Below are 15,221 nucleotides of genomic sequence, written 5' to 3'. Positions count from 1 at the left end.
AAGGGATGTGTACCATAGGATTACCCTTAATTAAGACATGATGAAAATAACTTCAAGTGAGAATTATGATTAACACTCGAGATTCGAATCCACGATTTTCTTATGATCAGAATGATATTATATATGCTCTTTCAACTGAGACGACTCAATTGTTGATGATTTTGAAATTTTTGTTGATACTGGCTAGCTATTACTGCAAGCCCTTGTCTTTTGTTGCGTTTGTTTTACTTGTTGATGATGATGATTTATGGATAAATTATACTACTAGTCTGAAAACGGGGTGGGGTTTATATTAAGTAAAAATTGAGCTCTATTAATCATTTTGGTCCATAGCGGGACTTTATTATCTACTATACTATACTATTACAAAAAGTGTTTTACTAGAATTTTGGTCAAAAAAGAATATTGGCCATTTTCTTGGCACACGCTAGAATTAATATTGACCGAAAACAAATTAAAAGGAAGGTACTGATCGAGGTTAACAAATTATAACTATCCCCTGGCCTCCATGAATATTCATAGTGTAATATAACCGTTATTGATCATCCATGTTAGATTCCAGTGCTTCTCCACATGCTTCAGAGTCCAATAAGCCCACCCAAAGCTAGCCCTCCCGTAGACTTCTAGCTGGGCCTTGGCAAAGTTTTGGTATTGTAGTTTCTCAGCCCTAGTAACCCGCCATTCAGCTACCCATTCACCTGCAATTTCATCCAAATCAAACCAGGTCCCATTATTTACTAATTTCTAGCATCTGAAAACAGTTACCAGGTCCAGATCACTTATAAGTATATTTGTAAGCTATATATATATATATATATATATATATATATATATATATATATATAGACACACACACACACACACACACACACACACACACAATGCGACTGATGACAAGGAAAGTTTCATAGAAGGCTGGTATGATTTTGCTTGGCAGCACTTTATGCATACATCATAACGCCCATCAAAATGACAGTCTAGCTAGCAATATACTAGTGTAATATTTTGAGCAAAAACAATTAATTCTAGATCTGTATTCTATTAAAAGACAGATAAACATAAAACCATTTTGATAGACATACCTACAAAAGTGAGAGGCCCATCGGACGTTGTAATTTGACTCAATTGGGCAGACCGATTGGTGTACACAAAATCAATATTTTGTTCAACACTCATGCTATTGAAGATTTCACGGAAGAGATTGTAGTAGTGGACATCGATGACTGATCCAGTGAAGCCTCTAGCAAGAGGGAAGAGTTCTGTCGGATTAACTTGTCGTCCTAACCGGTTTGACATAATCACAAAAGTCGCGGAGGAGTGTTTGCGAACGACGTTATAGCCAGCACTGTAGTACTTGGTAATAATCTCTGGGTTAACTCCAGGGGAGAGAGGCTCATTGATGAGCTCGACTGCGTAAAGGCTTGGGCTATTAGCATACCTATATGTCGACAAAAACAAAACTACAAGTGAGATTTTAATTGTTACCAAGTAGTTATGCTACAATTGCAGACACATTTCAGAATAGAGTATGAACAGAAAAAAAAAAAAAAAAAAAGACAGAAGAGCTGACAAACACTAATCTCGATGCCCTTTGGAAAGCAAGCTAAGATTATACCTGGCAGTCAGGAAGTCTATAACAGCAACTGTTCGCTGTATGTTTTGGTCAGACAAACCCCATTCTTGATACCCGTCTCTAGTAGAACTGTGCTCAAAACCATTTTGAGATCCTGGTGCGGCATGTAGATCAATAATGACCTTCACCCCATATTTTCTGTACACAGAACAACGCTGATCAAGGACAACCGCTGGTGGATTTGTCATTTCATAATGGCCCAGGGCTTTCATTGCTTGTATAAATTAACAGCCAAAATTAACTTTTGGATCATTTGCAGTGTTTTAGCGGAAGATGAAGTGTTGGATTAGAAGAAAACATACTGCGCCCATAAGAAGGCATTGTCCAATGCTTGCAAGGATCCTCCTACATAAGGCATTGGAGGAATTGGATCACTGGCTATCCACCAGCCAACAGGAATTCTCACTGCGTTTAAGCCGTTGCTAGATATGAAGCTGAAGTCATTTTCCAGTATGAATGTGCTCCAGTGCTCCTAAAAAGGTGAATTGATTTTGCTCTTTCATATATGACTATTATGACCTCCAAGTAGTTCAAAAGCTAAATCATACCTTCATAATTTGTGGTGCCTTGATTGGTCCATAACCATTTGTTACTTAAAACTCGCCCTTGGGGCCCTCTATATTAGTCATGACGAAAACAGATGGATCGTCATTTCCCCAGTTACCATCCCCTTTTGAATCAGCTGTTACAAGCTCCTCCGTCTTCACCTACAAAACTCAAGCATAGAACTGCAAACTTAAGTAGAAAATATATTGTCCTTCATTATTTTCTATTATAGCTTGCTTTCTAAGTGTCTTCCAATTTAACATTGAAATTGATGGATGGAAAACTCACCATGTGCACTTTTGGGTGTAATAGTTACACTTGGTTCATAGTGAGTTTTCCATCCAAATTGATGGAAGTAGTTAAGAATTGAACGTAATAGGTGGGATTTGGATAGTTGGAGGACGAAATATGTGGTTTTAGTAGTTTGAGGACGAAGAAGAAAAAATGTGATAGTTTGAGGGATGTTTTGATAAAAAACATTTTTTTGATTATTATTCTCGGTAAATTTCTTTGCACGGCCATGATTACAGTGGAACCAAAATTCCCCTCCAAAAATCCGCACGAGATGATAAAATATTAATATTTCTTTCGTTTCTCCTTTATTCCTATTGATGTTGACAACCAATGACATAGAAAGGCATATATCTACTTTCAATAAGCATCTCATCCCTTAAAAAAACAGGCATTCATAGTTATGAATAAGAACAGGAAGAAAACCGAAAACGAGATCAAGTACCTGTAGGAAGAACCCATTTGGTGCTTTGATCCTGATGAGCCTGGAATTGCCGGAGTTTCTGACGATGTCAAACGTCTCTGATCCACCCGGCGTCTCTGCCACGGCAACTAAACCAATCCCGTTCCCAGTAGCGTCTAGTCCCATGAATTGCTTGTTGGACACCCTCAACTGAAAAGAGGTCTCATTGATTCTCCACAACTGCATCAAAGAAACAACACGAAGTAAATACTCCTCAAGCAGTTGTGAGAATCAAAACCAAAATTATCTTCCGAACATGCAGAATCATAACGAGCTAATAAGTAATTGGGTTATTACTCTGAATGTTTCCCAGCCTGAAGCCGAAGTTCTGTTGGCAACTATGATTGTCCCTCCACCTGATTCGGTGCAAAGGTACTTTCCGACCGTCACAGAATTCAACTGCAGCTTGGTTCCATCCTAATGATCAAAATTCCAAAATAAGACTGAGTCTGAGAAAACAAATAGAAAAACGTGAATACAGAGAGATTAATTAGGAATTAGTAAAGTAATTAATATGTACGCTAGCTAGAAATCAAGTACGAACCAAGAAATCTTTGTTGGTTATGCCATCGAAGAGAGTTGGTTTGATCCAGTCTTCTGTAACCAGCCAGCCTCCGAGATTAACAGCTCGGATTTGCATGTTTGGAATGTCCCTAGTGAAGGCAAAGGAGATGCAGCAGAGAAAGATACAAAGGCATAGGCACTGTTTCGTTTTGGAGTATGGTGCCATATCAAAGTTTCTTTCTCAATGGGGTCTGACTCACCAATCCCCACACACGCACTTTTATATATATACTAGTACAATGCCCGTGCTTCGCACGTTTCCGCGTGCTCATTAGTTGAATTGGTATTGGAAAGTGTTTTTGGTTACAGTAGTGATGATAACAGAAAAATAGCAAAAGGTTATTGAAAAATAAATCAATTTTAGATCTTCCAATCCAAGGGATTCATTGTTTTGGCACACCTTATGTATTTTACAACTTTGGTACTCTTATGTAGTTACACTAAATGCTAAGAGAAATAGCAAGATGTTATTGAAGCAAAAATCAGTTATAGATTTATAGGGAAGCTATTATGTGCCTGGGTTTTAACATCTGAAGCCAAATCATTCACGATGCCCTTTGGTTCCACTTTCATCATGACCATTCCATACGTCATTTAGTTGACCGTTTGTAGCTTCGCGAGTGAAATGGGACTTCAGTCCAATCCAGCACTGGTAATAATCATCATCCATTAAGGGCGACTCAAGAGCCTATGGGCAGACTCGCAGTATGAGACACGATTCAAACATGAAAGCCATGGTATCAGCTGTTCTCTGTGGTCCTGCTTCATTTCCACAAGCAATTGTTGCCTGCGAGAACTATGCTTTAAATCTTATACTGTGAAGTAGTGGCGAGACCGAAAAGCAATCGATTAATGAAACGAGAGAAGGATTTCATGTATTCCAAAAAAATATGAACATAGTAGGCAGAAAAAGCCTACCTCATAGGTCTTCGTATCAGGATCGTGGGGAGTCATGCAGCTATGAATGCTTGCACCACCTAGGAGAATCCCATCGGCTTTTGCCTGAAAATAAGAATATTGAGTTCTTACTCTGAATTTAACGTTTAGAGTTGGGCCAATGGCAAAGCTAATGCCTAACATTGGAAGAAATAGGCTAAATAGATTATGTTATTCACTTTAAAATGAGGAAGCTCATGTTGGGTCACAGAAAGGGAAAATCTCTCTTTGCTCACCTGACACATGAAAGTAACGTGTATTGTTCCAAAATCCATTATTTCCTTCTAGCGATATACGGGAACTTTAAGATACATGCATTCCATCAATCTCATAATCAGTAGCATGAAGAAAATAAGTATGCCGGTTTTATTACATAACCATCGCTACTCCAGGTGTGCATTAACCACAATTCGAACAGCACACCACTCCATTTGTTAGTGGCAGGAGATACCACTCTACCTACTGCCAGCATAAGGGTTTGCTTTCTGTTACTCCCCCTACCCGAATGCACCCACCAATTTCATATAACACACACAGTAACTACTTCGTCAGTTAGGGAGGAAAACAACGATAAGAGTAGTGCAAATCATCAATATAAACCAAAGGATAAAAAGTTCATTAGTCTAAAAGGTTTACCTCATATCCTCCATAAATCAGACCCATGAATTCGCTCATGCAAATTCCGATGGTAATATGGAGGTCGGAAAGTATGTTCAGCAACCAACGACCGTGGAAGGAAGATGAAGAAATCAAACAATGCCACGCCAGGTTTATCTGTTGGTGCGGGCAGAACTGCATTCAATCACGCAAACTGGTTTAAACAAACAACAATATAACAACGTAAAAGGGGCCAAGAAACCACAGCCAAATAGATTCCTCCTCACCTGTATTAAGTGATGGATCGCTGTGATCAACCAGAACATTATTATACGGGCAGAACTTGCTTAGATCATACTGCAAACAATGATTTCACAAGAATCACTAAGTTACCTACACAGTTAGGAAAAACGGTGCATGGACAACACCTATCTTAAATTCTCTGTTATGAGCCTTAGTGAATCTTTTTAAGGTTTTGGATTAAAAAAGAAAGTTACTTTTCCTATTCATACGGGGAACTAGACAATTTAAAAATATTAAACTAATTTTGAAAAGGTCCAAAAAAATTGTGCGCGCGCACACACCAAAAAAATAGAAAACTGACAAAAGAGCTGGTTTTTTGTCTTATTTTCATCATTAGAACAAAACTTTTGTTACCAAAATGAAAACATGTGCAGAAAAAAGAAACCCTTTATCTTAAAGATCGACACACTAAACGCAGAATTGAGGATCTTATATCCAAAAATATACCCACCTTGAATGGGGCATAATTACCATGCAGGCAACCACGTTTAAGGGGGAGAAATCCTGTTTCGAAATAAAAAGTTTGCCACCAAACTTCTGTACAATAGTATATCCTGGACAGGAGCTCTCTTCAAACCAGGCAGTGCGAATAAGGAAATTTCGTGGAGCAACAAGACCATTAGCCCCTAAATATTATAGAGATATAGAAACAAATAAGACTCTGAAGGAGAAAAAACACTTAGTTACTATGGTACATGCTTTCAGCATTATATTACGTAGAAACTTACTATCATCAATTGCAATTACATTATGTATCTATTGGCTCGAGATCAGGAAGTTGAAAATGGGTGCCAAAAATCTCTGCAACATAACCACGTGATGGGCCATATCCAACAGGTTAACCGCGAAGCAAAATCCTTTTGGCAAAACGACAATTTCACCAGGAGACACTTGCAATCTTCTGCATTCAATTGTGATCCACAATCCTATTTGAACAGTAATATAATCAATTAGAGAAACGCTTTCAATGCTGAAGACTTTGTGCAAACATTCAGTGACTGGATATTTAGATATGATCAACATATCTTAGGTCTCGAAGACAACATTCCTAGAGAAACATTAAACCTATAGGCAAGTGGCTATAAGACTCTCATATACACATGCGAGTAAATAAATAGACACTGCACGACATTCTATAGATAATATTCTATAAATAGTTTACAATAGGAGAGGCGACAAAAAAAGCAACACCACACCAAGAAATAGAAAAAGAAACTTATAAAACTAAGTTCCAAAACAACAGACCATTTAACACAAACGCTGAATATTGACGGGATTCAATTTAATACACCATTCGCATTCTCCTACCAAAGGTTTATACTGCACAGATTACACCAAATCCTCAAAAGTATTTGAAAAGAAATCACGCATGAGATCACGTATTTGAAATCAGCCTCCTTGAAATGGTGTCCCTTCTGGAATCCGGTCCCCTTGTTTAGTACAGGGAAGGAGAGAAGCTAGTCACGCTCACGATTGAATGTAAGTTTAAAGGAACCCAACCCCATTATTTTTGCCATGGCATATGAAGGAGCAACGATCGAGAAGTAGTAGAATAGAACTCATACTTGTAGATGAAATGTAGCAAAAAATCATGTAAAATCAAAAGTAACGAAGACCAGGGACGGAGTTAGGATTTACATGCCGGGGTAGGGGGGGTGGGAACTCAAGCATTGAATCTAAGGAATAAATTTATGCAAGAAGAACATAATCCACCTTCTATCTTTTCGTAATTTCTACTCCAGTTAAATAAAACTCTTGTTCTTATTAGAAAAGGATACAAATGAAACATATCCACAACTACCGAAAACATTTTTACAGCCACGGATATCAAGAGTTCAAATGAATCAGATTGTTGAGCAACAAACAGGAGTATATAGCAAAGGGTTCCAAAATCATCTAACAGCAATTCGAGTAATATTCAAGATGAGTCAACTCCTTAGAATGAAGTAGATTAAGTTCAAGAACATGCACTTACGATCAAAGAACCACTCCTCGCAATCTTTGTTATTGCCAGACCCAATCATGTACTGCGGACCCAACTGCTAAAGATATCTGAAATGTACTTCTCTACTCCAACATGACCAGCATCAGCTTTAACAACATCTTGTCATGAGGAAAGCAGAGATAAGTTGGCCGAATCTTTCTTTCATTTATTTTATTGGGTATAAACATGCTACATAACCCTTCAACATGAGGAGGCTCCTCAGTTGCCTTATAGATTCCAGCATTGCTTATTAATAAAAATTGCTTTATACCACAACTCTTGGCCCACTCTGCCACAGCCTATGCAAGAAATCACATTAGAAATTTCCACACAAAAATGTGAGTGATCGTTCCCCCTTAGTCAGACAGTTCACTTTGCAAATGAGTCAATTGGAATGCTTCAATGGAATTCATTATTTCGTTCCTTTTTGTTCAGTCTGGCAGTGCATGAAGTTAGTGCTAATTCTCATTTCTTTGATCGGCTTGTACGAATTGTCAATACGGGTACCACAAAATCAACTTAACATTCTGAGTTTGGTCATAAATTGTGGACTTGGTCATACACACGAACTTCAAGTTGGCCTCCCACAACCATATGATGCTACTTCAATAACTAAGGCACTAAGCTCAAAGGCTTCAGCTCATGGTGAGATTTATGGTGGAAAAGGAAAAAAGCAAGGAGAAGAGTGCGAAGACAATGAAGTGAATAAGGTAATTTATTTTCTTGGCAAATCCCTAAAAAAGCCATGATCCAATCATAGCCAATCCATTAGGCAATTCGAAAGCTTGAACTTGCTTTGAACATAAAGGAATGAAATATCATCAACAGTAACACATTCCAACAAGCAAAACCTAAAGCAATGGAACTCTATAGACAAATTCAAGCTTTCAAAATCAAATAAACAAACCTCACAACATCCAAGATTCCAAGTCCTTGCCACTGTCATATTCTCTCTGATTTGGACAACATCCACGAACCAACAACAGTGGTGGTCTGCAAAAGAATGAGTTTGAACCAAATTTATTTGTTTATTCTCAGTAATTACAATTCGTATTGTAATGTGGAACATGTTTTCATTAAAAGTTCTTAATTACCAATATGATGAGGGAGAGTAGGAAGGACAGCTAAAGCATTTGTAGAACAGTAGAAAGGTGGAATGAACTTTGACCTGGGCATTGACAATTGAATCCAGCCAGTCTTCAAAGTCTGCAGCTTTTTCCCACTCAAACTGCTCACCAAGCTCAAATAGAACTGAATATTTCTTTATGAAAGGCACTTCGGCAGTGTATTGTAAGTTATGTGTACTTCGTGACACTGACTCTCCAACCTTTATAACTGTGTCATTTGAACTCCTCAAGTAGTATACTGCTCTAGGTTCAGTTCCAATCCTACTGCGGAGCACCAGCAAAACTTTGACAAAGTACTGGCAAGTAGATGCCAAAACATCTTGGAAGCTTACAGCCATACTAAACACACGAAACCTTTATGGGCAATTCCAAGAATTACATGGAAGATGAGTAATATGGTGTTAGTATGATAGGAAAATACTTGAAGAATAAATCCTTCTTCAAATTTAAGGTGGGCCAACATCCACAAACCTACAGCAGTGGTGATCTGCAAGAGAATGAGGTTCAAGAAATTTTAGTTGTTTATTGTAAGTACCTACAATCACCACTGTAATGTGAAATATGTTTTCAGCGAAAGTTCATAATTACCAATACCATGAGGGGAAGTAGGAAGAACAGGTAAAAGTATTGGCCGAGCGGTAAAAAGGCTGAATGAACCTTGGCTTTGCATTGACAATTGAAGTCAACCAGTCTTCAAAGTCTCCAGCTTTTTCCCACTCGAACTACTCACCAAGCTCAAACAAAACTGAATATTTCTTTATGAAAGGCACATCAGCGGTATATTGTAAGTTATGTGTGCTTCGTGACTTTGACTCTCCAATCCTTACAACTGTGTCATTTGAACTCCTTAGATAGTACACTGCTGTAGGTTCTGTTCCAAGCCTAAAGCGGCGCACCCGCAAAACTTCGACAAAGTGAGGGCAAGTAGATGCCAAAGCATCTTGAAAGCTCACAACCATATGTACTAAAGGCAAGAAACCTTTATAGGCAATTCCAAGAATTACATCAAAGATGACTGATATATTGTTAGTATGATAGCAAAATACCTAACACGCCTACACAAAGGCTCTAAAGACCACCAAACGACGTAAAATGCCACACGTAAACAAGATCACAAGCAGTTCAAACAAGCTAAACTATATCGCTCTGTACTCACAAACGTAACATCTGCAGCAAATATGGTCTGGAAATCTGTTTTCCCTAAATTTTTGGAATCGGATCAGAATCGAAACTTTTGCAAACGTAAAATTTGTAAAAAAGATGGTCTGGAAAATTCTTTTCCCTAAATCATCGAATGAATCAAAACTGGAAATAAATCAATAATTTACCTCTTCTCAAGCCTCCTCTCTGATTGTAGCACGACCGAAATGCAGTGAACCAATAACTGATCTCGCACCTCCTTTAAAGACGTGGACCGCCGGAGCAACAGTGTCATTATTATGAGTTCAAAAAAATAAATCGGCTCAGCAGGTACAGAAATTCAGTGAATTACGGAACCAAAGTACCAAAAATGAAGCCTGCCTCTCGTGCAAAGACAGCGTCAAGCGCACCAAGTACAAGAATTCGGTGAAATCAGCAAAGAGAGTACCAATTTCAAGCGTGAAAATCGGACGACCGACCACGTCTCTGTCGCTTCTCTCACGATCGAGCGTTTGCAAGAATACGAGCGTACAAAAATTCGGCGAAATCAGCAAATAGAGTACCAATTTTGATCGTGAAAAACGGACGACTGACGATGAATCTATCGCTTCTCTCACGATCGAGCGTTTGCAACAATAATGTAAGATACCAAACCTACCCATACACAAACACCAGCAGGACCAAACACAAACGAAAAGCTCAAAGGGCATTAATGTAAATTCACACTATGCCATGGCTTACCAATCTAGGATCTTTTTTATTACAAGTGTATATATATATATATATATATATATATATATATATATAGGCCGGGACACACACGATGCGTGTGCAAGTTGAATGTTCACAACATTTTTATAAAAATGCTTCCGTCTTATTGTTTGATCAAAATTTTATAAATTTTGTGAAAATCCGACTTGCACATGTATCGTGTGTGCCCCGGCCTCTAGTATTCATCTATTATGACAGATAAACAACAATTAAATTCTCGAAAAAATATTCAATCCAACAGTTGTATACTGTAGTAACAACTAACATGTATATACATACATTACCATGCTAATCGCCACCGTTTTGCAACCGCCGATGTCGCTGCCGATTTTCCCACGATCTAATACCTGAGTACTCTTGTATTAGATTTCGTAAATCAATCGTGTTAGCTCTCACGGAGAACATCCATTTTGATCCATTGAAACACATATTTGCTACTTTTTCTAAATGCTGAGTTACAACAGTGACTTCTTTTCTTTTCTTTTCCAAATTGCTGAGGCTACACCTAAGAAAAGTAAAACTGAGAATTTAAAAGGGTGCTGATTTTGGCACTCCCAAAATGAGTGACATTAACAAAATAGGGAGTGCCAAAATCAATCCCAATATAGAATTGATTTTGGCAGGAATGCCATTAACAAAATGGGGAGTGCCACAATCATTTTCCATTTAAAATAGAAAATGCAAACCCAAAACCTGATGGAAAGTAATGAAAAGTAACACCAAAGGAGTAAAAGACAAATTCAAAATTGAACCATGGTTGACGAACCTGGAGTTTATTTGGAGATGTTTTTATTTATAAAAAAAAAAACTTCAGTTTTAGGTGTACAAAAATTCAGGTAAAAATATAGGTGTTTCAACTTTCAATGCTTTTTTTTTTGGTTTGTGAACAAAAATTGCGTTCGGGAATCCGTAATTCTCTGCTAAAAAAAAAAAGAGAAGCCAATACAAAATTTGAACTGACCTCACCGCTGCCTTTCCCCCGTACCATTTTATGTGTAGCATAATTGTTCAAACAATTAGGTAATGAAAAAGAAAAAAGTTGAAGAAAGTAACATGTGAAATGAAAGGGATAGGTGAGTCCATTGGTGAGGCAATTGTAAACTGATATAGTTTCAATACAGAAACCAACGAAAATTTATAAAGGGATTGAAAGGCCATTATGGTATCTAAGTAGAAGACGAATTTCAGAAGTTGCAGGTATGGAAGCGACGTGAAAGGAAATTTTTTGGTAAAAATTGGGGAGAAGAATAAAAAAGGTATGGAGTTGAGGGAGTAGGAGGGCATGTAATGGGGTGACAACTATTTTCGGCAGTTTTTTTGGTGTTCAAATGTCAAATATATCCTTACAGTTACAGTACTTTTGTAATGGATTTTTCTTTTTTTAAGAGCGCACTTATGGAAAACAAAAATACATGGCACCAAAGGGTGCTCTCCCTTTATATATTAGAAAAGTTGTTTTTATTTTAAAAAAAAAAAACTTTAGTTTTCTGTGTACAAAAATTGCAAGTAAAAATATAGGTGTTTCAACTTTCAGTACTTTTTTTTGGTTTGTAAACAAAAATTGCATTCAGAAATCTGTAATTCTCTACTAAAAAAAAAAATAGAAGCTAATATAAAATTTGCCCTGACCTCACCGCTGCCTTTCCCCCGTACCATTTTGGGTGTAGCATAACTGTTCAAACAATTAGGTAATGAAAAAGGAAGAAGTGGTAGAAAGTAACAGGTGAGATGAAACTGACAGGTGAGTCCATTGGTGAGGCAATTGTAAACTGATACAGTTTAAATATAGAAACCAACAAAAATTTAAAATTGAATTGAAAGGCCATTACGTTACCTAAGAATAAGATGAATTCACAGAAGTTGCAGGTATGGAAGCCACGTGAAAGGAAATTTTTTGATAGAAATTGGGGAGAAGAACAGAGAAAGGTGTGGATTTCGTGGAGTAAGAGGACATGTAATGGCGCGGCAACTATTTTCGACAGTTTTTGTGGTGTTAAAAGGTCAAATATATTTTTACAGTTACAGTACTTTTCTATTGGCTTTTTCTTTTTTTTAGAGGGCACTTATGGAAAAGAAAAAATTCATGACAGCAAAGGGAAGACACCCAAGGGGTAATCTCCCTTCATATATTAGAATAGAAGTTTTTATTTAAAAAAAAAACCTACAGTTTTATGTTTACAAAAATTGCAGGTAAAAATATAGGTGTTTCAACATTCAATGCTTTTTTTTTGGTTTGTGAACAAAAATTGCGTTCGGGAATCTAATTCTCTTCTAAAAAAACAAAAGCCAATACAAAATTTGACCTGACCTCACCGCTGTCTTTCCCCCGTAACATTTTATGTGTAGCATAATTATTCAAACAATTAGGTAATGAAAAAGGAAGAAATGGAAGAATGTAACAGGTGTGATGAAAGTGATAGGTGAGTCCATTGGTGAGGCAATTGTAAACTGATATAGTGTAAATATGAACCATCAAAAATTTAAAAAGGAAATGAAAGGCCATTATGGTACCTAAGTAGAAGACGAATTCACAGAAGTTGCAAGTATGGAAGCCACGTGAAAGGAAATTTTCTGGTAGAAATTGGGGAGAAGAATAAAGAAAGGTGTGGAGTTCATGGAGTAGGAGGGCATGTAATGGGGTGACAACTGTTTTTGGTAGTTTTTTTGGTGTCAAAATGTCAAATATATCATTACAGTCACAGTTTTTTTGTATTGGATTTTTCTTTTTTTAAGAGCGCACTTATGGAAAACAAAAAAACATGACACCAAAGGGGAGACACCAAAGGGTGCTCTCCTTTATATATTAGAAAAGTTGTTTTTATTTTGAAATAAAAAACTTTAGTTTTATGTGTACAAATATTGCAAGTAAAAATATAGGTATTTCAACTTTCAATACTTTTTTTTTGGTGTGTGAACAAAAATTGCGTTCGGGAATCTGTAATTCTTTACTAAAAAAAATAGAAGCTAATACAAAATTTGCCCAAACCTCACCGCTGCCTTTCCCCCGTACCATTTTGGGTGTAGCATAACTGTTTAAACAATTAGGTAATGAAAAAGAAAAAAGTTGAAGAAAGTAACATGTGAAATGAAAGGGACAGGTGAGTCCATTGGTGAGGCAATTGTAAACTGATATAGTTTTAATACAGAAACCAACGAAAATTTATAAAGGGATTGAAAGGCCATTATGGTATCTAAGTAGAAGACGAATTTCAGAAGTTGCAGGTATGGAAGCCACGTGAAACGAAATTTTTTGGTAAAAATTGGGGAGAAGAACAGAGAAAGGTGTGCAGTTCGTGGAGTAGGAGGACATGTAAGGGGGTGGCAACTGTTTTCAGAAGTTTTTTTGGTGTTAAAATGTCAAATATATCCTTACAGTTAGAATACTTTGTATTGACTTTTCTTTTTTTAAGAGGGAATTTTTGAAAAAGAAAAATACTTGACAGCAAAGGGGATATACCAAAGGGGTGCTCTCCCTTTATATATTAGAATAGATGTTTTTATTTTAAAAAAAAACTTCAGTTTTTAGTGTACAAAAATTGAAGGTAAAAATATTTGTGTTTCAACTTTCAATTCGTTTTTTTTTGGTTTGTGAACAAAAATTGGGTTCGGGAATCTATAATTCTCTACTAAAAAAAACAGAAGCCAATACAAAATTTGACCTAACCTGACCACTGCCTTTTCCCCGTACCATTTTATGTGTAGCATAATTGTTCAAACAATTAGGTAATGAAAAAGGAAGAAGTGGAAGAAAGTAACATGTGAAATGAAAGTGACACGTAAGTCCATTGGTGAGGCAATTGTATACTGATATAGTGTAAATATGGAAACCATCAAAAACATAAAAAGTAATTGAAAGGCCATTATGGTACCTAAGTATAAGACGAATTCACAGAAGTTGCAAGTGTGGAAGCCACGTGAAAGGAATTTTCGGGTTGAAATTGGGGAGAAGAAAACAGCGAAAGGTGTGGAGTTCGTCGAGTAGGAGGACATATAATGGTATGACAACTGTTTTAGCCTGTTTTTTAGGTGTTAAAATGTCAAATATATTCTTACAATTATAGTACTTTTATAGTGGCTTTTTCGTTTTTTAAGAGGGCACTTATGGAAAACAAAAATACATGACACCAATGGGGTGCTCTCCCTTTATATATTAGAAAATCTGTTTTTATTTATAAAAAAAAAAACTTTAGTTTTATGTGTAACAAAATTGCAGGTAAAAATATGTGTTTCAACTTTCAATGATTTTTTTTTGGTTTGTGAACAAAAATTGTGTTCGGAAATCTGTAATTCTCTACTAAAAAAAATATCAAAAGGAAATACAAAATTTGCCCGGACCTCACCGCTGCCTTTCCCTCGTACCATTTTGTGTGTAGCATAATTGTTCAAACAATTAGGTAATGAAAAAGGAAGAAGTGGTAGAAAGTAACAGGTGAGATGAAAGTGACAGGTGAGTCCATTGGTGAGGCAATTGTAAACTGATACAGTTTAAATATAGAAACGAACAAAAATTTAAAATTGAATTGAAAGGCCATTACGTTACCTAAGAATAAGATGAATTCACAAAAGTTGCAGGTATGGAAGCCACGTGAAAGGAAATTTTTTGATAGAAATTGGGGAGAAGAACAGAGAAAGTTGTGCAGTTCGTGGAGTTCGTGGAGTAAGAGGACATGTAATGGCGCGACAACTATTTTCGATAGTTTTTTTGGTGTTAAAATGTCAAATATATTTTTTACAATTACAGTACTTTTCTATTGCCTTTTTCTTTTTTTTAGAGGGCACTTATGGAAAAGAAAAAATACATGACAGCAAAGGGAAGACGCCCAAGGGGTAATCTCCCTTCATATATTAGAATAGATATTTTTATTT

At 36.7% G+C, this 15,221-nt stretch overlaps 1 pseudogene; it reads right to left on the bottom strand.

Annotated features, from left to right (window-relative positions):
• Window positions 1–288: 288 nt before the first annotated feature.
• LOC131329208 (probable glucan 1,3-beta-glucosidase A) lies at window positions 289–9,590 on the bottom strand (annotated as a pseudogene).
• Window positions 9,591–15,221: the final 5,631 nt, after the last annotated feature.

This window comes from Rhododendron vialii, chromosome 6a (assembly GCF_030253575.1).
Source record: "Rhododendron vialii isolate Sample 1 chromosome 6a, ASM3025357v1".
Taxonomy (NCBI): domain Eukaryota; kingdom Viridiplantae; phylum Streptophyta; class Magnoliopsida; order Ericales; family Ericaceae; genus Rhododendron; species Rhododendron vialii.
Note: the sequence above shows the minus strand (reverse complement) of the source record. Positions and strands in the feature narration are given on the sequence as shown.